Here is a 24850-nt window from a genome sequence, read left to right on the forward strand (position 1 = left end):
ACCAAGCGATTCCGCCGTCGGAAAAATTCGATAGCGCACTCCTGCCTTCCCGCAGTGTTCTCCGGAACGGCGTTCCTGGAACTATTTCATTTTATGAGGGACGGAGGAACGCGACCATTCCATTAAGAGTGAGCGGAACTGCAACCGTAACTCGTTACGTTTATGAAGGAACCGCGTTTCTTCTGGAAACGTTCCATCACTAGGATTTGGCTGTTTTTGATGCCGAGGTTTTATTGCGCTGAAGCTAGAACAAAAAGCCACAGGCCGTTAATGTATTTATCTTCCTAAAAGCTTCCCAATTGTTCGCCTTTCCGCAGAACGTGCTTGCTCGAAGGTCAAAGACAGAATAACCACGCAGCGAGCCCCAGCCTGTCGGACAGGGTGCACCAGGTGCGCACACCCTTGTCGCTACGTCGGCTGCCGATGCGCATGATACAGATGCTTCGGCGCCCCTTTGGTTCGTCTTCAGCCGCGGTCTCTTCTTTGTGTATAAGAGTGGAACTCGAAATCCGAGCAACAGAAGACGTGACTGTACCGGGTGCATCACACACACATGTTATCTACAGTACAGGCAGCCGTGCCAGCCGAAGGGACCATACGAGACTTCTCTGTTGTCTGCCAATTGACACCTTGGTCACCAGCGTTGCGCTCACGGCGTGCAAAAACAAGGCGTTAAGTTGTGAGCTCCAGATTCCGGAAATATGTCCGATGCCGGCCAAAGCGAGGCGAGATCTATCTGATCTCATGCGCAACAGCGACAATCCCTGCGGGTTGCAAGCGGAATCTGAACTTAGGCGGTCTATTTAGGCGGTCTATCGCCTTACGGTTCTTTTTGAATTTTTTGGTTCTATACAAGTTTGTTTTCTCTCGGTGTCTGAATAGTTTTACCAAATGACGGCCCTGGCCTTTGCCGCTTTCATTTCAAACATCCTACATAGTGTAAAAATTAAAGCCGTAACATGTTTTTCGAGAAAGAGTAGCGGAATGTGAAAAGAAACTCCTACAGAGCATCTTGCGCCCTCTATAATGTTTGTATACGCTTTAAAATCTAAACAATTGCCCAGTTAGGAATTCCATAAAATCGCGCCCTTCTGTCGCTGTGCTGTTTTGACGCTGTGCTGTTTTGTCGGTGTGCTCTTCCGTCGCGTGCGCTTTTGACGCCGTGCTGTTTTGTCGCGTGCTCTTTTGACGCCGTGCTGTTATGTCGGTGCTCTTCTGTCGCGTGCCCTTTCATCGTGCGCTGTTTTGACGGCGCCCCCGCCCTACGGCACGGACATGGCGCTCGAACGCGCCGCCATTAACTTTCTCACACACCAAGCGGGCCATCGGTTTCGTGATGTGCCCTCTGCCAGGCTTGCTTTCAAGATTGGTTTTCGAATTTGGTTAACAACCGCCAAGTTAGGGTTTTTTTTTTTCGATCCAAACCACACTCAACAAGGCACGTCGCGCTTCGGAACACAAAGCTAGCGCGCACTTGTCCAGGCAGAGCTTAAGGTAAAACTGAACCTCCACGTAAAGTGCGACAACATTTACGAGTACATTCTCCAGCCAGAGCAATTGTTGCGAGCAGCACGCAGACATATGAAGTACCACTTTAACAGCCCGCCGCAATAATGAAACAATGGATTCGTCTGGACAACTACCCCCCCCCCCCCCCCTTCTTCCCCGTCCCGACTTCCTTCATTGAAGACTCGGTAACCCTAAGCTGGTGGCTGCTGCCGTGGTTAGATTTCCTCCATTCCGCAACGAGAAGACGGAGGTGACTTAAAAGCTGCCGCATTAAGTTACAGCAGACAAGGCTGAGGCAAAAAGGCGACCACGAAGTCGCACTCCGGCAAAGTAACACTCTGAAGCTCTGTTGTTGAAGCACTGGCCCAGATGCACGCGCTTGCGAGAATTTAAGAAGCAAACCCCAATGGTCAAAGTTATCGCAGAGCACCACAAAGTGTTTCAATTGCCGTAAAACAAAATATACACAAAACAACCACTGTCCGTGGAGAGTGCGGGTTGTATTCTTGCACACGCCTATGAGAGCATGCTGAGGTAGTCTCCTGAGCCTCAGACACTGAACCAACTTATTCCCAAGTGCAAAGCGGTACAACCCTCAAGAGGTGTGGTGGAACAGATCTTCAACAGTACCAACGAAGTGTTGAAAAAAAAAAGTGTTCGTCTGCCAGACGAAACTCTTGCTAAGTTCAAACAAAGGAGTCTACTAAGTTGCGAATATGTATTCCGGACATTCGTTTTTCACTCATACTGCAATATTGAATAATCATTCATTAAACGTCTATGTATTATTCCTTTCGATGCAGTTTCTTGTGCAAGAAATTTATGTTAGTGCATGTGATTAACTTTCTATTTGCACATTTGAAGTCCAGTATCCAGATACGCATTTGAAGACCCAAGTGGTGAGCACCATATGTGTTGCAGTTGTAATAGACAAGCCCCAGACTTGCACTGAAACATGTCTTGAAAATGTACGACGCCCCAGTAAAGATGGTCCTGTGGTTCGTTTCCCCGAAGTCCGGTGTCGATCAGGAACCCAATCGCCCGGGCTCCGGTTGATTTGGCAGGAGGCTGGCAGGGCGATGGTGTTGAAGTTCTTGGAGATGGCGGTCGAATTGACGAACTCAAGGCGTTGAGGTTAAATAAATGAAACGAAGAGTTTATATACAGCTATTTACAGTAGGATAACTGGGTACATGAGCAATAAAAAGAAAAACTTCAAACTGCAGCTAGACGCTAGCACCAAGTGCGCACAAATCACTTGAGCTTCTCAACTTCGTCTAACTCTCCTATCCTCGGAGCGAACACAAACAGCTCGAGAAACGACGGCCGAGACCCTGTCTCGCCGCAGGATCCGTCTAGTTGCCCGGTACGGCGCTGCGCCCTAAACTTCCGACGCGATCCTAACCTTTATCCTAGGGGGCTCACAAATCCCAACCTAGCTTCAACGGTCGAGACTCCTTGTCCCGCCGGGAACTGCCCAGCTCGGCGCACAGACAAGAACGATTTCTAACGGCCTAGTTCGGCCTTATAACACCTCGAGATCACACTCTCTCGGGAACGCCCCTGTAGCGTCCGTACATGCGTAAGGGAGTGCCCAAATTCACTTAGACAGCTGTCACTCAGCACGCTACGGAATATTCAATGAGGCGCCGCCATCTTTGGGTCAACGGCACGCTCGCAGATGAGCAGGTGCGCGGGACCCTGCGGGGTGAGAGCGAAAGGCGGCGACGGTGCACTGTGCCGGCCGGGGCGCGTTAACAATGGTGTCTCGCGCGGCGCGCGCTTCGACACCGGTAATCCCACCACCTCCGCGCTTCACGTCGACGGTTCCCGGAATCCGGGGGCGCCGTCTGCTTTCTCAATGGGGGATTATCCATGTGGTATGCGGTGGGCCCGACAAACCGTCTCCCGTGCGCGCCGTGACGAATTGGCGACGGCTGTGGCGTAGAGTCCACCGTGCTGGGCCCCCAGACAGAGTGGCGGGTTCTCACGCGCAGCCCGGGCGCCTGGCCGCTGATCTCATAAGTGGACCTTACAGCCCCCTGAAAAAAATTCGTCGAGCATCGTTTTCCCACATAATGTCCTGCCGGCGATGATTATATTTGTATAATATACGTAGTTCGATGTGGGTGTTGAATTACTGACTTCATTTCGCCTCAGGATTATCCGGCGCAGGATTTTTATTAAAAAAAATCAAATGTAACGTAATGAAACAACAAGTTACAACGTTCGAACTGTAACTTGAACGCGTTCTTTTATCAATATAGGAACGCGTTTCAAAATTGGGAAAAAACGAGGAACGATTTCGTTCCTATTTTACAGGAACGTGTGCAACACTGGGTTACAATTGTTCACAACGCTCAGCGCTAGCGCAGCCAATGCCGTTCGTGGCCAAGCGCCGCACGCATGCGCAATGGCTCTCCTGCTTGCTATCGGAGCAGCGGACGGTGAAAAACGGTCAGCTAAAACTCGCTTGTGTTAAAGGCGTCCCGAAATACCTTCCGCCGATGCATGGATGTACATGTACCCAAACAAAGCAATGTATTTGCAATCTCCTCCCGCAAGAATTTTGTTAAAGCGATGAGTATTAGCTGAGAAATGGTAAATCAAAAACCGCGCATTATCGTCGCTCCGCGTTTCCTCCTCCTTTCGACTTACTCTCCGCTGTTGACGGCGCGCGAGCCTTGCCTCCCATGATGCTGCGCTCCGCAGCGGTGACGTACTTCCGCTATTGCGCTGCTCAGACTGTCGTCTGCTACGGGCAAGCTTTGTTGACACCATCCTCAAGGCTGGAAAAGCGAACGAAAAATCTGGCCGCATGTATGCGGCGGCCTGGCCTTGCCCTTTCGCGGTGTACGTTGCTGGCGGCACATGACTTTTTATCGGCGGCGAACTCGCAGCCGCACGGGGAGGGTCGTGCGCTCGTTCCCTTGTACCGCGCACTGTTTATCCAAAAAGCGCCGTATCAGATGTGGCCCCGCTGGTGCCGGGTCTTATTTTGCGGCGGTGGCAATTCCTGCCGGCGGCATGTGAAAAAGAAATATTAAACCGATACAGAACCCGTGCACAAAACGCTTCAATCATGTGACCAGTTCAGCTTGAGGCGACGCGTGGTGGAGAGCGGCAACGTTGGCAAAACATGCTCCGCCGTGGCTCTGAGCTTTCTAGCGCTGGAGCGAGCGCCATTTCTTTGACAATCTCAAACATCGGTTGCCTTGGCAACAAGGCACAAACCGCTCCAGAAGTCAGTTACGGTTGCGTGATCCCGGTTCAGCTTGGGGCCCCACTTCGCGACATGTGGGCACTGCAGGCGTACCACTCACTCCCATTGGGAAGTGCGAGATGCGTTTGTCATTACAGGAGGCGATGGTGTGTGTGTTGTGGACGCCTTTGTTTCGCGATGAAATGCGCCGCTGTGCTTCTGCGGGTGGATAGTGCTTCCCATGGTCTGGATTATCTTTCTCAAGCGACGTACGACTCAACCTCGCATGGTGTATGTGCAGTGTGCGTTGCTAAAAGCCATCGGCTTGTGCGCCAGAGTTAAGTGACTTGCCGTTCGTCCCCGCAAAGCGCGCGCGAGGTGAGTACCGAATTTACGACGGGCAGGAGGCAACCCATCCTCTGTCAATCGTGGTTCAGACTTTCAACGCATGTTGTGACGTTGTGTTCGTTAGAAACGCATCTCTGGATTGGTTTGAAGTTGAATAAAATGTATGCGTCAAACCCGGGCATTCTGGTCAGGGCGTTCTCTGCGATTGCACGAAAGAAGTGCCACGGGGCTTCAACGCTTTCTTTATGGAACGTACTCAGTTAACAGAATATCCATGTCATGTTATGGACGTGTTGCATTCAATACAAACGGTTAAGCGTTTGTTTTACACTTGGTTCGTTTGTCGTAAAATGCCCAAGCACTCCGGCACTCCGCTGGCAGATCAGCCGGCGAGCCGACGCTGAGCAGACGACTCATCTCTTTGCCGGAAGTGCGTGAAAAAGCCGCCCAATAGCAGGATGTCTAGCTCATGACGAACATCTGGGAATCGATGATGTAGACATGTGAAGATGGCGGCGTCCAAAAACACGAAGGAAAGGGTGAGAAAAAAACGACAAACTTTGCAACAAAAGTGTGAGCTTTCCGCTGCGCGTAAAAGAGTAATACGTGACACAGAGGACGTTGACGACCCAATCTAACGGTTGCGCTAGTTCATTTAGTGTGCTCAAAATGCCTTTCAGGGCCCCTTTAAAGCTCAGTTCTCAGCTCCACGGCTCTGTCCTTCATGTCGTTTCAATACATCTGGAGACCTCCTTCTCCCCTCGTTCACCACTCTCTCTAATGGTCCAAGTTCGCCCAGGCTTCGACCCGTTATCAGGAATGACACAGCGTCTGCATACCGACACTACTGCCGTAGGCGCTGCCGGCATGCCGCAAAGACAAGATGGCATTGGGGAGACATGGTTTAGTGTCAAGGCACCCTGCCAACGGAAAAACAGCGCACTTTCCTCGAGCCTTTTAGGCTGCCCTTATCGAGCACCCGAGGGTTTCTGGGAACGCCGATAACCTCTAGGGCTGAGAAACAGGTATAACCCGGGACGCTTCCTATCAGCGTATTGTGACGCACGCTGGTCGTATGAGTGTTTTTCGCAACGTACATGGACAGCTGGGCTAATATCCTTTCCTGCGATGTCTGCAACGCTGATAAGATACCACACTCACCCTTAGCGGGCGACAGCAAAAGAAGTCGCCGAACTGTTTGATACCGCAGGAGGACAAGTAGCAGCAGCTCTTGTGCCAGCATGCATAAAGCACGCCGAAAGAGCAGCGGTAATCTTTACAGGGTGCGCACGTCGCACTCGACACTGGGTTGCAAGCGCAACCCGTTTCATTTTGTTGGCTGCAGTTATTGCTATAAGGCATCGATGAACATGAGACTTTTCCAGGCGCCTTGAATGCACCATTCCGCGAAAAACACGGTTGGTGTTGCTGTCTGGCCAAGGAAATGGCCATCGCGTGTAAGGATTACATACAGAGAACACACGTGTGGTCCCGTGGGATTTCTACTCTGGTATCCCCAGTAGCAGCCCCATACTCTACACACTGTGCTATCCAAGCATTCGTTTTCTTCTTTGCCTGCTTAGATATATAGCAACTCAACAGACACGTACAGGCTAAATGGTGCCAGCAGAAGCTCTACTAATGGTTGTCCCTTTAAAATTGCTTCTTTGAGACACGAATAGAAATATTAATGATACCCATTTTGCGCGATCATTGTGGATACTGAAGAGCTCTCGCGTTTGCTCCTCAGTTATGGTGAAGTTTTCGGGCACCGGTCGGGCAATTACAACATCGTCGTAGTCTTCCATACGCAGCGATGTCCCAGAAGCGTGAAAATGCGAAAAGGAATTCCTGTAATATTTACAAGGGGCAATTACCTGATACCATGCTCGTCGTCAGTAACTGTTTTCTGAGTTCATTGGAACACGTACCGAAGGCGTATTGGGTTCAAACAATTAACAACACGTGTTCTGTAGCTTCGCATTTTGTTCATGCAGAACAGCAGCAAAAAAAAAATATTACTCCATCTTCCCGCGGGGAACCCTGGTGAGGATGCGAAGCATCGTGGCGGTTCCGTGTGGTTCCATTGTGTTTCCGTTATGTTGAGTGATCTGGTTTTTACTAGCGCCAGAGGGAATTCCGCGTCCGGGTCCACACCGGTGGCAATGGCACGCAAGTGCTGCTGTGTTACGGTGAGTACGCGGTGGTTCTCGAGGCGCCGAAACTTTGGCGCCGAAACTCGAGGCGCCGAAACTTTGGTGAGGTAAAGGTAAAGGAGAGTTGCGCATGCGCAGTGAGCGTGTGGACGGCGCCGCCATCAACGGCGGAGGACCAGGCGAGCCTAAGAAATGCTCCGCATTTAAAAACTTTTTCTTGCAGCCATGCATTACCGGTAGGGCATTATAATACGCTTTAAAGAGGTCTTATAACAGATGATTTCATGGGAATACTCTTAACGCGCTTTATTACGCATTGGCCTGGACCTTGAGAGTGCATAATTCCATACAAGGGTACCTGTAACATGGTATTTGTTAGGCCTCTGTACAGTTTTTTTCCCGTGTTTGTGAAGGGATTTCCTAGTTAAGAGGGTTCAGCAGTGCCGGCCTCCCGCAGAACACCTCCAGAAGCCATAGCGAGCCTAATATTTCGCTTAGCTTCATGCGGTTAGTTGCAACTTTTTCCGCTTTCAAAAGCGAGGGGAATGTTAGGGCCAGATGTTTTATACAGGATCTTGATTTTTTACAAACGATTAAGAAATATGAGCAAAAACATAGATTTCTGGGGTGCCTGTGTTTTCGCACGGCGATTTGAAAAAAAAAAAACACCCTATATCGAACTTCGTTCACAACATTCCCTCCCTTTGGCTCTTCTGATTGCATACATGCCGGTATTAGTCTTCTGAGGCCCGTAGTTTTAGCGCTAGGCTTTCTGAAAGTTCCGCAGCTCGACAACGCCCACAATTTTTCCCACTCTTGTTGGTGGCTGCGTCTTGCGTAATCAGGAGGAAACATTTTCCACATTGTCCAAATACACGCTGCGGCCTTGCTAGGTTACTGCGTGGATCGCCGACCTTTGGCCTCATGCGACATGCACGCGGGAGAGTGAAACAAGATTGCCGTCACTCATGCGGGTGGCAACACCGCTTAGTTAGCAAGTATGCATTGCAGCGCTATCTCGTGCGAGTCGGATTCCACGCTTATCAGCGTGCGGGGAATAACAAGGCTGGACAGATGGCGCAGGTCGAAGCCGTGCATATTTTGCTTTTTCACCGAAGAATGGCTTGCTTCCCTAGTGATGCTGTTTAGTTCGTTATTATTGAAATCTGAGCCCTAGCGAAGACAAAGCGCTTGTCCGGAGTGACGCGGCCTTAGAAATTTCCGGTGGAACTGTTGCACGCCGTTTATGGCGGTGTCACGGTGCAAAACTGCGGAAATATGTTTTTTTTAATGCAGAGCATTTCTTTAACTCACGATGTCACCCGTTCTTGGCGTCCGTAGTTGTCCGCATCGCTCGCCTCGACATGCCCGGCTCAGACGTTTCGCTATCGGCGCGATCAACATTCGATAGCGCGCCCAGGCACGTTTCAAGGACACTCTCTCCCCTCTCTCGGACTCAACGTGCGCCGAGGCTGCCAATTTTACTGCTGACGAGCGCTCTCTCGTGAGCAGTTGCCACAAAAGTGCAACAACATTAACGTAACGCAAACTACTTAACGTCGTGCGCCCCCGGAAGTGCTCTGCATTTGATCGTGCCCCTCGCGAGGGGGATGTTTCACTGCGTCGCCATGCGAACAGTTTGCCACGCTTTAGTTTCAGTTCCGTATCTCCCCGCAGCGGCCTTGGAGAGAAGGCGGTCGGCCGCGACTCTCGCCACCACGGCGCTGCGGTTGCGAGTTGCGCTAGGAACGCGAGCGTCGTCTGCTAGCGGGGAGCGGAACGCGTTCCGCTCGGCATCTCCGGTCTTCTTTCTTGTCCTGCAACTGAATGGGGTCGTGCCATGGAAAAAGTCGCAAGGGAAGTTTTTTTTCAGGCTGGGATAAAGAAATAGGTCAAGGTAATGGTTTCGGACTTGAGTCTCTAAATAAAGCTTATTGGGGCGTCCTGAGATGGGGACGCCACCCGCTTTCTTTATATGAATGAAGGAACGGCTTTATTTAGAAATAGGCCTGAGGCCCTGGGGGGTTCTTGAATTTGCCTCCTCCTACTCCTCTTCTCTCTCTCCCTCGTTCTTTCGCGTAGCATTAGCAATAGACATTTAGGAGCACCCGTTTGTTCAGATTACGGGGGCAGTTTTTCTTTAGATTCAGCTTCGACATTCCTGTGAAAGGAGACGGAGCTTCCACAGCCACTTGGCTCTCCACACGCGTACGTTAGAGGAGTAATGCGTAAAGTCGCTGCTCGTGCGCCAATTTGAAGAGGTGTGCCACATTATTGTATTGTTAACTTTGCGTAGCAATCTTCCTAAACTTGAAAATACATGAGGATTGCGCAGAAAGACGGCACACGTAGGGAAGACAACAGGACGAGCACAACTAACAAATGGTTTGAGTTATTAAAGTGTTTACGGCCCCCCAATATAAAACAAAATTGGCGCACGCGCCGAACATACATAAGCAAAACGCCCAGAAAAAAAAGATATTCCATCGTCACACCCTACATGCACGACTTTAAAAATCAGACCCGCTTTTATATAAAGCCAAGGATAAGTCACTAACTCAATTGTGCGCTTCATTTATCAAAAAGGCCTCCATAATCTCACACGCGACATCGCTGCTGCCCCGGCCAAGAATCTTAATCTCATTCAGTCGCGGCCTGCACCATCTTTTTTCGCAATTTCTGCAATGCTCCGTCAAGTTAGTTCTACTATCTATATCTCCCAATGTGCGCTCATGCTCCCCTGCGCGATCACTCACGCAGCGCCTCCTTTGGCCAATATAGGCGTTTCCGCATGTCAGTGGAATTTCGTACACGACGCCTTTCGCGCATTTTACAAAGAGCTTGCAATGTCTCTTGCCACGCCTGCTTCTCCTCGTTTTCTCCTTTGCAATGAGAGAACAAGGCTGTACCAGCTTCACAGGAGCAGAGAACACTGTTGCTTGTATTCACTGGCGAGGCGCGCATGCAGGCAACTGTGTGAGTGCACCGTCACTGGTGACGTCGCGCTCCGCAGGATGGCGGTACTTGTCCGTGCTAAACACATGACTTTGTTGCACGTTACAAACTCTACCTCACCGAACGCAAAGTATTGCCTCGAGTCCAATGTGAGTGCGATTAATAACATCTCTGTTGACACCACCGTTGAGAATCGGTTTAAAATGGAGCAGACGACGCACGCCGGTTTTTTTTTTTTTTTTTTTTTTTTTTTACGGCGTGCGGGCGCGGTAGCCCAAGCCCGCCATGTCCGTGGCGCATTGACCCTGTCTGTGGCCGTTTGCAGTGTTGCCAAACGAAGAAATTGACAGCTAAACTTTTCAACGAATGCCACCTATAGGTACTCCGCACCTATTCGCCACTTTTTTCAAATTGTGGGCTACGTTGTGCATGTATGGTACCCCCGCTTGCGTCGCACCTTCCTTTGAAACGCTTTTGTGCGTTTTTACTTTTGTCTTCTGGAGCAGTGTTTAACTCACCACCCACAAGATAGCACAGGGGAAGCCTGCATCGTCCAACCGGGACACTTGGTTTTTGAAACTTTCCACCATTCTGTGCGGGCACGACTTCATAAGAGAAGACTCAAGGCATATAGCCGCAGTACCTGTTTTCACAGTCTTTGAATGCGCGGATTGATAAGGTACATGATCCTGCGCAGCTCTCGCACGGTACATTCAACACACGTCTGCTTCAGAAACAGACATGTCGATGTCCAGGAACTGTAGAGTTTTTTTTTTTTTGAAACCCATGTGTAAACGTCAGCCCCTTACCATGTTGTCTAAAATTGTCTAAAAACCCATTCACCAGGTCATGGTAGCGCAAGTGATTCTGCTTCTTTAAAAGAATTAAAAGTCATACACATACCCAGTCAGTCAATGAAAACTTTATTACACACCAGTCAAAAAGGGGGCGTTAGGTGCTCCCTCCCCACATCAGAAGGCCGGTATCCCTTGGGACTTGGCGGCTTCTATAGGAGAGACCGGTGATCTTGCGCTGGGTTTCGGAGGTTCGGATGAGGAGTAGTGCCTCCCAGGATGCTACGTTTCGGTGCAGTTTCTTGTACGAAGGACACGTCCACACCATGTGGACGAGGTCCGCTCGACCCTTACATTTCTTACATCTTGGATCGACGACTTTGGGATGCCACTTAATATAGGACTGGGTTCTGGAAAACTCCCGTCTGCAAACGTCTCCAGTAAATCTCCTCTTTTTTACTTAGCTGCGGATCCGCAGGAGGTAGTATCTTCCTCTTCAGTCTATAATATTGCGTAATTTCACTGTAGTCACTCGGCCCTTCGTTCGCCGTCATTTGGGAAGGAGGTTCGGCATGCAAGGCTGAGGCCAACGACTGGACATCAGCAGCGGCGGCGTTGGCGGCGGTCGCCCGGACTGTAAGGCCTCGGGCGGTCGCATGTGCTTTCTCATTCCCAATGAGTCCCCGATGAGCTGGTGTCCACACTAACGTTACCTCTTCGGTTCTAATGTTTTTTATGTTTGCGAGGATACTCCAAGCGGCGCTGGAGATCCTCCCTCGGTCGAAATTTCTGATGGCCGATTTACAGTCGCTCACTATCGTTCTAATTTCCGGCCGGGTCATTGCTAAGACAATGGCTACCTCCTCGGCCTCCGTCGTGTCCCTACTCAGTAACGTGCAACACGAGACTGGGACCCCGCTTTCAGTAACCGCTACTGCTGCGTAAGCGGTTTTACTCTGATATGCCGCTGCGTCGGTGTAAAGGACGTCCGTCTGTCCACCGTATCTGGTTTGCAGGGCTTTGGCTCTGCTCTTTCGTCTAGCTTCGTGATACGCGGAATGCATGTTTCTTGGCATGGGTGTTACCTTAATTTTCTCCCTGATCGACTTTGGTATCTCGCGTGTATCTTTGGCTAGTTCACTGGGCTGGTATCCCAGACGTTCGAGTATTTTGCAACCCGTCCTGCTGCCCAACAAATGCAACAGCGATGCATTTGCCGCCTCTATGAGTTCATTTAAAGTGTTCGATACGCCCGAACTAAGAATCTTGGCCGTTGACGTGTTCGGGGGAATACCTAGCGCACATTTGATTCCTTTTCTTATTATTATGTCCAACTTATTCTTCTCGGATTTTGTCAGCCTCATGTAGGGGGCTACGAAAAGGATCCTACTTATACCGAAGGCCTGAAACACCCTGAGGAGGTTGGGCTCCTCATCCCCCCCATGCTTGTTTGAGATGCGTTTCATCATTCTGCAAACATGTGCCACCGCATTTTCCAGTCGACGTATGGTCTCCGTGTTTCTGCCGGTGTCCTGGAAATAAAGCCCCAGTACTCTTATCTTGTCCCTCGCGGGGATTTGCTGTCCTCCTACTTTAAGTCTTATGTTGTGGCTGTTCCTGCTCGCTTTCCGCTTGTACTGGGGGACAAGGAACAGTGCCTCGGATTTTTCGGCCGAGCACTTGAGTCCCAAAGTTTGTAGGTAGTTTTCAATTTCATCTATGGCTTGCTGTAGTATATCTTCAATGCGCCCGTCACTACCACGGTTGACCCACAGAGTGAGATCGTCCGCGTAGATGGTGTATCTCAGGTCTTCTATCTTATCGAGCCTCTCGGATAGTCCTATCATGGCTACGTTAAACAATGTCGGAGATAGGACCGACCCTTGAGGCGTGCCCCAGTTACCTAGTTCGATGTTCCGGAGGGAGGACCCCCTAACTCTATGTTAGCCGACCGATTTGAAAGGAAATCCCTGACATAGTTGTATGTTTTGGTCCCCACGTCTAGGGCGCTCAGGTGGCGCAGGACGGCCGAATGTCTGACGTTGTCGAAAGCTTTGGCAACATCGAGGCCAACAATGACTCTCGTATCTTTACTCGTACTGTCAATTATATCCTCCTTGATTTGTAGCATTACATCACAGACCGAAAGGTTCGCCCTGAAACCTATCATGGAGTCTGGGTACATCCCCTCGTCTTCTAGATACCTACCAAGTCTGGTTTGAATTACATGTTCCATTAACTTGCCAACACACGATGTGATGGAGATCGGTCTTAGATTCCCTAAACCTAGTTTCTTGCCGGGTTTCGGGATGAGTGCCAGATTAGCCGTTTTCCATTCCGGTGGAAGCTCGCCCCTGTCCCAACATCTCTGCATATAGCCGGTTAGTTCACGGATGGATTCGTCATTTAGGTTCCTCAACATTTATTGCTGACTCTGTCCGGTCCAGCGGCCGTTTTGGTCTTGAGGTGATTTATTTCGGCTCTAACCTCCGCGATCGTGATCGGGGCGTCGAGAATCTCGTTCACTGCACCCGCGTAGTCGGGAAGACTTTCTCGGGAGGACGGCCCCAAGTATCTGCCCCGGATTTCGTCTAACAACTCTTTAGTGGTCCCGTCGAATTTATAAGTTAGGGTTTGTAGTTTCTGTCGCGCTTCGGACTTAGACGTGCTTGGGTCAAGGAGATACCAAGTATCTTCCACGTTTTCCAGTTCCCCATTCCCACGTTCATCTGATCGCATATGTTCCCCCAGTTTACTCGAGTCAATTCCAAGCAGTATTCCTCGATTTCCTTATTTAGGGCAGCAATCCTTTTGCGCAGATTTCTATCCCACCTCTTACATTTAGTTGCCCTTCCAGTTCCTAATGGGAACAAGGTTTGGAAAGTTCTTGGGTATGTGTATGTTGCCCTTCCAGAGAAGGAACTGGAAGGGCAACATACACATACCCAAGAACTTTCCAAACCTTGTTCCCATTAAAACATTTGCTAGGGTGCGGTCAATATAAAACACAAAATATTACACAGGACTGGGCTACACATGAAGCGATGCATATACCATGACGTTGCAAGTAGAAACTTGTCAAAAGTTATTAAAGTGTTATTGAGATAAAATTCAAGTAAAGTTATAAAATTATCTACATTCACCCCTATTGAAGCCTGAAACTAAACCTCACCGTTCCCCTCTACACAGTACCTAACCGACTCGAGTAGTCCAGCACAAGTCACGGAGTAAAAGAGGTCCTTAACATCGGCAGAAAACATAAACCCTATGTTCTGCTGTTGTTCAATAAAACAAGTTACATCCTTTGAATTTTTGGTAGCAAAAGGATCACACACCTCTAGCCTATGTAAAGGTTTCTGAAAAAACCTACTGACCTCTATCTGCCAAGAGCCTTTCTCACTTACCACAGTCTTAAATGGCAAATCCGCTTTATGTGTCTTCGCCAAGAACAATACCACCAACGAGTTTCCTACCGATTTTTTTATAACAGAGGCTACCTTTGCCAGTCCCAATTCATCGCATAACTTTATGGCCGTACTTTTTATTCTCGTAACACCCTCTTAACCTGTATAAAGTTCTTACTAATTGCCTGACCTGCCTTTTCACTAAACACACCTTCAGGTACAACGACGAAACCTCCGTCCTTGTCTGCCTGCATATAAATTGTATGGCGGACTACTTGAGTAACCGGGAACAATATGCTGCCATAAATTATCATCAATCAGCATCTCTTCGTGTTACATCTGGTGTACCCCAAGGAAGTGTCTTGGGTTTAACACTGTTCCTTGTCTAAATCAATGACATCGTCAATGCTATTGATTCTGGTGTGCATATTAGACTGTTTGCTGGCGATGTGTTCTATTCAGGAAAATTAACTGTTCTGGTGATCAAACCGACCTTTATAATAAATGAGCAAATATTTCAAAATGGTGTATCATGTGGGAAATTATCCTAAATACTGATAAATGCGTCTATATGCATCTTACCCGTAAGGAAAGTACATTAAAAGATGCATACAAATTAGAAAATGGTGCTTTAAGAGAGGTAACTAGCTACAAATACTTAGTATTAATGATTACTAACACCTTGTCTTGGAACTTGCACATTACCCGCCGCGGTGGCTCAGTGGCTAAGGCGTTACGCTGCTGAGCACGAGGTCGCGGGTTCGATTCCCGGCCGCGGCGGCCACTTTTCTGATGGAGGCGAAAAGCAAAAACGCCCGTGTGTACGAGATTTCGGCGCACGTTAAACATCCCCAGGTGGTCAAAATTAATCCGGAGCCCTCCACTACGGCGCGCCTCATCGTCTGCGTTGCGTCGGCGCGTTAAACCCCATAATCAATCAAAATCAATCAATCAATCAGAACTTGCACTTGAAAACATACGTCCAGCCGCTCCTCAAAAACGTAGTTTCTTAAGGCATAAACTGCGCAATTCTCCCACAAAAGTAACTCATAAGCTATTTATGATATATAAGGCCTAAACTGGAACACGCCAGTGTCGTATAGGACCCGCACACAAGAGTGAACATTAATAAACTTGAAAGGACACAGAGGAAGGCAATTCGATTTATCTGCTCCAAATGCTCGCGGACTGATTCCCCATCCCAGCCAATGTTTGATAACGGCATCCAGACGCTTCAATCACGCAGGGGTGATTTGTGACTTCGTTTTCTTTTTTGTTGCTGAACCACAAACTGTCGATAGACCCATCCCCGTACTTATCTTTTCTTCCAAACAGGCCAACTCGGCACTTCAATCCTAACTTATTAACCCCGTTTTTTGCCAGAACTGATACGTTTATGTATTCTTTTTTCCCTCGGACCGGGTCTGACTAGAACGCATTAAGTGAACCGTATTCTGCACACATTACTTAGGGTAATTGCATTTTTAGCTGCACTTGACTTGTTATTTTTCTTGTATCTGTATATCTATCATATTCCCTTCCTGCTAGGAGTATGGTCTGCAGTATGTATTAAATAAATAAATAAAATATTTTTTTTCTGTTTTCTGGAATGTTTGGTTTATTGAGTACATCATTGATGCCCTCGTCTTCACCCCCTCCCCTTTCCCTCATGTGGCCTTGAGCCACACCTCCCAATTATTATTCGTTTGTTTTGTTTTGAGAAAGACGCCTACGTTCACGGCCGCCAAGGTGCCCAACCACGCATTATTTTATTTATTTATTTGAAGTGCTCACCAACAGCGCTGTGCCTTCTCAGGTGAGGCACTGCGTAAATGAGGAACATCAGGGATACAGAGAGACAACACAAGAGCAAAAGTAGTAAATCAAAAATGGGCTGAATAAATGAATATGTATACGAAGTTTTTTCGGGGAGGCTAATTATTTAAAAATGGGATTTTGAAAGTAAAATTGTTTTTCTTGCACTAAGTGATCAGCGGCCGTGGCGGATGCTATAAAACGGGATCCAAGTGCTATTTATAGGATATGTAACTTGACTTGGTTATTACCATTTTATTTATCGGAAGTTAGGTGCTTGGTTGAATGAGGAAATTGTAGGGGATCATGAGCCCATCCGGTATCGATTATTAGATTTCCTAAATGGTAATTGCGTGCAGAGAGGCAGCGCTCAGAACTTCAGCTCCCCAGATGCACGCACGCAAACGACTCTCCATGGACGTGCATCTGCGAAGATCTGTCTGTCTGTCTGTCTGTCTGTCCGTGTGCGTGTGTGTGCGCGCGTGTGTGTGCGTGTGCGCGTGTGCGTGTGCGTGTGTGTGTGTGTGTGCGCGCGTGAGTGCGCACGTGTGTGTGTGCGCGTGTGCGTGCGTGTGTGCGTACGTGCGTGCGTGCGTGTGCACGTGCGTGTGCTGTGCGCGTGTGCGCGTGTGCGCGTGTGCGTGTTTGTGTGTGAGAAAGCTTTTTCTGGCCAACTCTCTTCACAGATCGTATTACTTGTCTAAAAAAGGTAGGTGGAATCAGGGTCTGGGGTAAACAATGTGTTTGTAAGGAACAAATTAGGCATAAAGAAACGGAGATGTACTTCCCTGTACACCATTTTCCTTTCTATAGGTGGTCTCCGCCACCTTACGATATATAGTTTCTTACGATATATAGAGAGGAATCTGGCGCTAGCGTCTATACGGCTCACATCAAGGCTGTCTGTGTCGTCATAGGCCGCCGTTAAGTCATGCGCTTGCCTAAGTTTCATCATTCGCTTGGATTGAAACGTTTTAGTGACTGCAAATTTAAACAAAGTCCCACAGAAATGCGAAAAATAGTGTGCAATTATCTGAGTGGAAAATAAAACAGGCCGTTTTAAAACTAAAGAAAAGGAAGTAAATCGTATTTTTGCCGGAACGTTTGTGCCTGCTATTTTGCTGGCCAAGGTGGTAGTTACGAACAATGTTAATATTTGGGGAGGAAACTCATTAGAGACTCCTATTTTATTAACTTTACCATTATTTCAAATATTAAGTTGTTTGAAGAGTTTCGAAAGTTTTTTCAGCGTGCCTATGAAAACGTTGCCTTCGTGGTGAACCGGTGCACCGACCGCCAGCTAGTTTAACAAGAACAAAGAAAACGTGGCGTCAAACAGTCGTGGACGACGACAAGGTACGACAGTTTGAGGCACCCGTATGTGTCGTATCTTGTCTTCGTTGAAGTACCTTTTGATTATTTTTTTCGTCGGCTACAAATTTCGCGGCGGCATAGTACCCGCTCAGTCATACGTCCTTCGCCTGCGGCATGAGCAACGTCAGGTGCGATCAGGCATTTCCTGGTGTTTCACCGAACACGGTTACCACAGAACAGGAAGGATTTCGGCTTCCTTGTAGCTCGTAAACGTGTTAATGCATGGTGAAGAAAGCAAATCCCAAAAACTGCTTAAGAATCCAATTGTCATGCCAAGCCCAAGCCAAAAAGGGGTGTATTCCCATCTACCCCATCGGCGACATGGCTTACAAGGCGCAGTTTCCTCTCTAGCATGCTTACTAAGAAACTCTATGGTCTCCGCCATCTGCTTTTTCTGACCAGACGGTAGCGCTGTCTATGAAGCAAACGCCGAAACCGCCGCGCTGGGCTGTTAAGTGCACTCTTCTCTCCGTGCGTCAGTTGGGTTCCCGTGCATTACCGAGTGAACCGTAGTGGTTTGGCGTTAAGTCAGCGGTTGCAGTCCTTGTGTCTGTGTGCTCTGTGTTGTTTTCACCACCTGCAGACGGATTTTAAGTCCTAATTCGCTGCCAAAGAGGAATATGCAACCCTAGCTGCTGCGAGGAGCAGTAGCACTGGTGGTGGTGGTGCCGGTGGTGCTCCGCAGTTCCCCGATACAAACGCCACCGGTATGGCACCGACTGATATATAAGTCGATATCAGGGTGTAAATACGTATTTTCAATGCCACGCTGCTTGTTATGTTCACCGATTGGTCATGTCTACGGAATGCGGACGTCGAATGCGGAGCGTTCACAGCTTGTGACTCACGCTGACCCGCGCTCGCGATAGACCTTCGACGACGCGATTGATACGCTGTTAACATTGCAATGCAATATAATCTTACTGAACTAGACTTATGGCGGTTACTGACGAAACAAAATTACCTGGGCGGAAAAATACCACCACCGCACAACCAGTCAAATTGCTATACGAAGGTTGTGATCATGATTGGCCTAACTCTGCCCACAGCATGTGCCCTGTCGCTCGGAGCCCATCTTTGGGGACCCGCCACCGTGTGCGGGGCGCTGCCTGCAAGGTAGCTGGCAGCGCCACTCGATGCGCCATTTGGCATGACGTCAGAGGAGGAGCCGGTGAAACCACGTTGCAACAACCACGGAGGAGCCGGCGTTGCATCGTAAGGGGCGGCTCAGTGGGATTCGTTGTCAGATATGGAAAGTCAGTCGGAGAGACTGAAAGAAGCCAGGCTTCGTCGTCGGAACGAAACCAAGAGAAGGCAGCGAGCCAAGGAGATGGAGGAAGAATGAGCCGCACGCCTCGAGAAGCGTTGAAACCATACCGAGAACCAAGCTAACCAATGTCATTAACCGTACCTCTCACTACGCACACCCAGGCGTAGCTGAGTTAAGCCACAACCAATTTCTTGCACTTTTTGTCCTTTTTTCCTTGCAGAAACAAATCATGCTCCCCTCCGTCTAACGACGACAATGGTGGAATGCGACTCTCTCTTGTGACGGATTCGTTGGTTGTCGTCTGAGTTTTCTAAGCCACTTAAATCGTGTCGAAATGCAGCAGTCAGATAGACGGCCGCATCATAACGCGAGGGGCCCAGCTTGGATTCCGGCGACTACATGTGTTTTTTTTTTTTTTTTTGTATACTCGGTTACAACTCAAGAACGGCACCACCTCATGTAGTGTATCACTCCGCCAAAGCGCCGGACCCGTGACGTCAGTGCGCGCGCGTTTTGAAAAGGGTTTGCTATGAATGCGTGATATCGTCTGCCTTGTCTCACGCAGTTTGTTTGTCGTCACTGGAGACGTTTATAAGCATATTAAGTCCAAAAAATCACGGGAACGGCTCCCGCCATGTTCAAAATATTCCCAGTAACGCCCTACTTGCGCCGCGCGGAGAAACATACGGCTACGGTGATAAGGCACAGCGGCAACTTCCGATACCGTTCTTAAGTTGTCACCGAGTATAGTATAAGCTACACTACGCTACCTCGGGCAGTCTTCCTAGGGTGACCTCTACATCAGCACCTGGTCTCGAATAAAGTTTATTCATCATCATCATCACTTCACGCATGACCATTCATCATCATCGTCAGAGAAAGTTGGCTTTCCTACAGGGCGTTTTCGCGTTACAGACGCCATCAGTGAGAACACTAGAGCTTGGCAATAATGTCTTGTTATATGCTTTGTTTTATTTTAAAGCCGCCCTTACCTATTTGGTATGCAAGATAAACGTCGACTTTAATGGACAGTTCTCTAATGGGGTATTTTCTGACGTATTGTGTGTCGTTCATCATCATCATCATGACCACTGAAATACGACAACAATGAACATACCTCGACGTTAGCCCAGATCACCAGACAAGATCCGCTGGACATCCAAGGGGAAATGAGGATGCATTGACATTTGTCCCCTTCCCTAACTCATATTTCGGGAACTCAACCAAGTCCGAGCCCAATTACTGCCGGAGGCGTGGGACTAAGTCCTGCAGGGGCCTCGGCGCGGCCATCTTGGACGACGTGACGTCATTAAGAATTGGTGGCCTCTTAGAACGCGTTTCTCGCACTGTCCTTCCCTGGTATCTATAAAACACACACGTGGAACCTTTTTCAACATTTTATCTGCTTGTATTCCAACAGATATTTTTTCAGGCAGCGAATCTCGCTTAATCTAGCATAATAAAGGGCTACGCAGAGAATACGTTGAGGCCTTATAATTAGACACGTGTTAGAGACATGCACTGATGCCTACATGAGTCATTTAAACGCGGCAATTAAATAATTAGCAGTGGTAAGTAATGAAGTGCATTCCTACACCAGCTCCTATTCTCCCGTTTGAATTTGTGTATGTGTCCAGTCAAGGTAACCGAATAACGAATAAAACGACGCAAAATGTGCAGACTGGTAATGATAATGAGTGGGCATGTGTGCGTTCAGCAAATGGACACTCATGCTTTCACACTTAAATCATCATGATAAGTGCTAAGCGTATCATAGTTTGTCAAGCCTGATGACAGTAGTGCTATGGACTACTGCCAGAACTGGTCTGTGGAAAGCTTCAAGACCGGTGCTTGGACCTCCGGTAACGCCAGGTGTCCGAGGTAACTACGGAGAAGTTGACGACGAGTTTTGCCATCGACGCCATTGTAACCATCTTTTTCACTCCGTTCCTAATTATGCATGAAGCTTAACTTTGTTCGTTGACAGACTCGATAATTTTTGGGTGCTGTAACACAAGCACGCTTGTTTTGTTTTTTTTGTTTTTTTGTTTTTTCCTCTGCTTGCATCTTTGCGAAGGGAGGCAAATATCGCGCGAATCTGGCTTAAAAACCGATAAATTACCTCTATTTGCGATGTGCCGCTTTTCGATGATGATGCCAATCGATCCCTGCGAAATTTGCATCACTGAGTAAGGCATGTGTGCCGTATACGGGAGGAGTATGAAAATGGGTCCGGGATGGGCTGTGTAAGTTACTGAATGTCTTTCGGGTGTTACTGGCATCGGCAAAACATTTGTTTGGGAAAATTTCGACTTTTCATTGTTGCTCCGTAGGAGCTGCATCGCAGGCAGTATCGAGTCAGGAGGTGGCTGAACCAATTCGGGCAGCGCCGAGGTCTAGAGGTTACGCACTCCCGTGCAGGCGATGGTGCTGCCTGGTTCCCCTGTGAGAAGTGCCCGCGTCCAGGCGATTAATTCGATAAGAAGATGAATGCTGCTGGACTTCGGATCTGATGATGAATGAAAGCTGCAGAAAGAAAGCCGCTGCAGTTCCTACCAGCGCCACAGACAACTTTTTCCTACAAAAGTATGATCTGAGCCACCCAGCACGCCGGCCCTGCCGCCCCGTGGAAGAACACACAAGGCTCGCTCGTTGGCCGGAGCTCTTGCTGCGAACAGTTCGCGCTAATGTGTCTTTGTTCTGCAGTGCCAGCGTGTCCCATACGTTACCATGCCCTCTTCCCTGACAACAAACTTCTATGCGGCTGCTGCTGAGCGAGCTAATATGAATCGCCGGTTATGGACTTGCCCAAAACTAAAATTACCGAGAAGACGACACCTTCGAGCGAGTGGCCTATATATCTCCCACCCCTGCAGCAGTGGCTCCGCTGCCCCACAACCGCTCACTCCTTGGCTTCCTCGTGAGACGCGTGCCAACCTGTACCTGTAGAAAAAAAACATTTATATGGCATTGGGCATACTATGGCCCCTAAATATATAAAGTACGCCTATTTCAATTCAGACACCTGTAAAGCTATATAATAATTCCGGTAATGTAAATGTTAAATATTGACGCTCGTAATAATTGCGAACTGCAGGAGTGTACCAAGAATCTGGATTGCGTTTGTTGTAGGGAGTAATATTTTTTAAATATTCACACTTATTACTCAGAATACAGTCACAGGCAAGATGCTGAAAACTTTGCCGTTTCGACGAACTAGAACTATTTCTCGCTTTCCATCTCGCAGGTGGTCAAGTCGGATATCCCTTGACACTGTTCGGGCAACAGACCACCGAACATGGCAGCCACCGACTCCACACGGCGCCGGCGCTGATCCGTGCTGTCTTCCGGCATACGTCCGTAACGTAACACGTGGGCGTAGCGTGGGCCCACCTGAGCCGCTTCATTTGCTTTTCTACCCTGTTCCACTTCGCAGTTATCGAATACGTAGTACAGGAGAAAGAGAGAGTCACTGTCCAACTCGGTGCCGAGTACAGCGATGGCTTCCCCTACGAGAGCGTGGTACGCCTGAAGAGACAGGTAGAATGACGCCATCTCCTCTAGGTCCAGATTCTGGCTCATGTCTCGGTAGGCGATGTCGAATCCCGCAAACAAATGTGATCCTTTCCTGTCTCCCGACACGTGACTTCCCCCGACTCGATATACAAATTTCAAGAGCTCGGAAACGCATCGGGAAAAGCGAGTCTTGTTGAGCTCGCTAGAAATATGAGGGAGGGAGAACACGGCCTTGAAGATGCGAGGACCGACTCTGGCAAGTGTCAGGGCTTGAAGCCACTTGTCATGAACTCCCGTGAGGTTGAATACTCCGGGTGGGACGTGTACAGTAGAATGATCTCGAGAAAGTGTCGGCGTGGCGGATAGGGAGGGTGTCGCAGGCGTCAAGACGCCAGTCCAACGCTTCCAGGTTGAGCTGACGAGGAAATTTATTAGCCTGGAGACGTTAATGGCCGTTTTTGTATCGTACATATCACTGGAATGCTTTTTCAGAAAAACGTCGTCACTTGAAACTTCGGGTGACGTAAAAGCAATTTTGATTACACCCGCATTCGGTAAGTTCCTGTTCAACGTGGCCTTCAGCCGGGTGAGTGTTTTTTGCGCGGCGTCTTGATAGCTTGGTTCAACGTAAGTAGTTATTAGGTGTGGTATAAGGGTTGGGTCATGCCGGTCGATGAAACGAAGGCACTGAATGGAGCGTTCTCGTTCTGAAGCTGCAATTAGCCGAAAAGCAGGGCGCATACCAATCTTTTCCTGGAGCGCCTTGCTGTAGGCGGGCAGGTCTTCTAGCAAAGAGGCAACGCTTTTTTCTAGCAGAACGCGTCCGTTCGAAGTGTACCAGTTGTACCACAAGGATGTCTGGACAGCGATGTCGACATTTACGGCGCAGGACATATTAAGGCCAGACATTTCTATGATGTTTTCGCACATGAATTGTTCAAGGGCGGAAAAGAAGGCCATTTTGTCGCTTCTGCTGACGTTTTCAATGTTACCTGATGACATCAGCTTTTCGCTGTAGTTAGCCCGGTAATGGCTGGCGTCTACATTGAACTGTTGAGAGCGTATCTCATCTTCAAGGCGTAGGTTCACGCTGAAGGAATTTTTTGATGCTTCGACGGAGATGCCGAAGAAAGGTGACGCTCCGATTTGGGACATCAAGGCCACAGTTTTGGCAAAGGTCTCCGGCGTCCTTTCTTCATCCGGAAGCATCATGGCGTTCGTGATATCTTGAATGTCTTCCTCGGTCAGCAGACGGCCATGGACGCAGTCGGCGTAAAAGCTGCGTTGGTCAGCGGGCGGAACGGACGGGTCTAGCAGCAGACGACTCGCTTGCTGTTGGTAGGCATCCAGCACGGCTTCGTCGACGCTGTAATGTCCCCTAGTCTCCACCAGGCGCCTGTGGCTCTCAGCCCAGCGTGAGCAGACCTGGTCGTAGAGGCGCCCGCACGTGTCGCGTCTTGGGGTAATTAAATCGTTCAGGAACAACGCCAAGTTCTTGCAGTCATCGGTTCCACAGAAGCGGTTTTCGTCCGTGGCGCTCAACGCAATAGGGCCGCTTTGAATATCTGGTTCCGAGACGAATGCATCGAGCCCGGCGTCACTGTTGTTGGCAGGTGAGACGACGTTGGAGGTATTCAATTCAGCACGCGTCGCGGTGGTTTTGGGCGCAACCTTCGTGAAGGGCACTTCCGGTTCAGGCGCCAGCAGCGTTTTTACCGTGAATAAAGTTATCAGGGCGACGAAGGCAATGAGCACTGATCCACAGATGACGATGCTCCACAGCCTCCGGCTCTGCTGAGCAGCGGCCTTACGAACCAGAGCCTCGTCTTCATGCTTATCGGCCTCTGATATTATGTTGGTTGTTCCAGCAGATGACCTCCGGCGCCCGTGAAATGCTGGAGGGGCCTCCTGAGCTTCGCTTTCGAGATCGTCGTCATCGATTGCGGAAGCCATGGTTGGGAGAAACCAGTCAGCGCTTCCCGGGAGCTTCAGTGGACGAGGTTCTGAAGCGGGTGGCTTCTCTGCTTCTTCTTCTACGATGGGAAAAACGTTCAAGCGGTTGACTCAACTGACAGTGGTGGCACATACCCCGTGTGAACGCACTATTGGCGCGAAATTTGAGCTTGTCGCCAGAGGGCGTCCAGTCTTTTAGGGAAGAAGAGTATCCAGGCGGGGACACAAAACTGTTCGTCGCTCAGCAGGCGTTACTTGCCCCTAAGGAAAGAAAAGGCCAAACCAGAAGAAGAACAAGGATTTCAGCATTGACAGAGCCATTCTAAAAAAAATCCTTGGAGCAGCACTGTCAAATATGTAGTGTTACATTCTTGTCCAACCGATTGCGGCTAAGTGCTACCGAGGTCCCTTGCTCAAATTACGCCAAGTTCCCTCAGGGACATCTCTCACTGTTTTGTGTTCTTCCATTTAATTACGCCGTAACTGTTCCAAGAAGTGAAACCTACTTCTACAATATGCCTTTGCAAATTGTACCCTATTTTGAAATTGTTCAG

Source organism: Haemaphysalis longicornis, unplaced genomic scaffold (genome assembly GCF_048455015.1).
Source record: "Haemaphysalis longicornis isolate Haplotype H1 unplaced genomic scaffold, Haemaphysalis longicornis Haplotype H1 scaffold_142, whole genome shotgun sequence".
Taxonomy (NCBI): Eukaryota; Metazoa; Arthropoda; class Arachnida; order Ixodida; family Ixodidae; genus Haemaphysalis; species Haemaphysalis longicornis.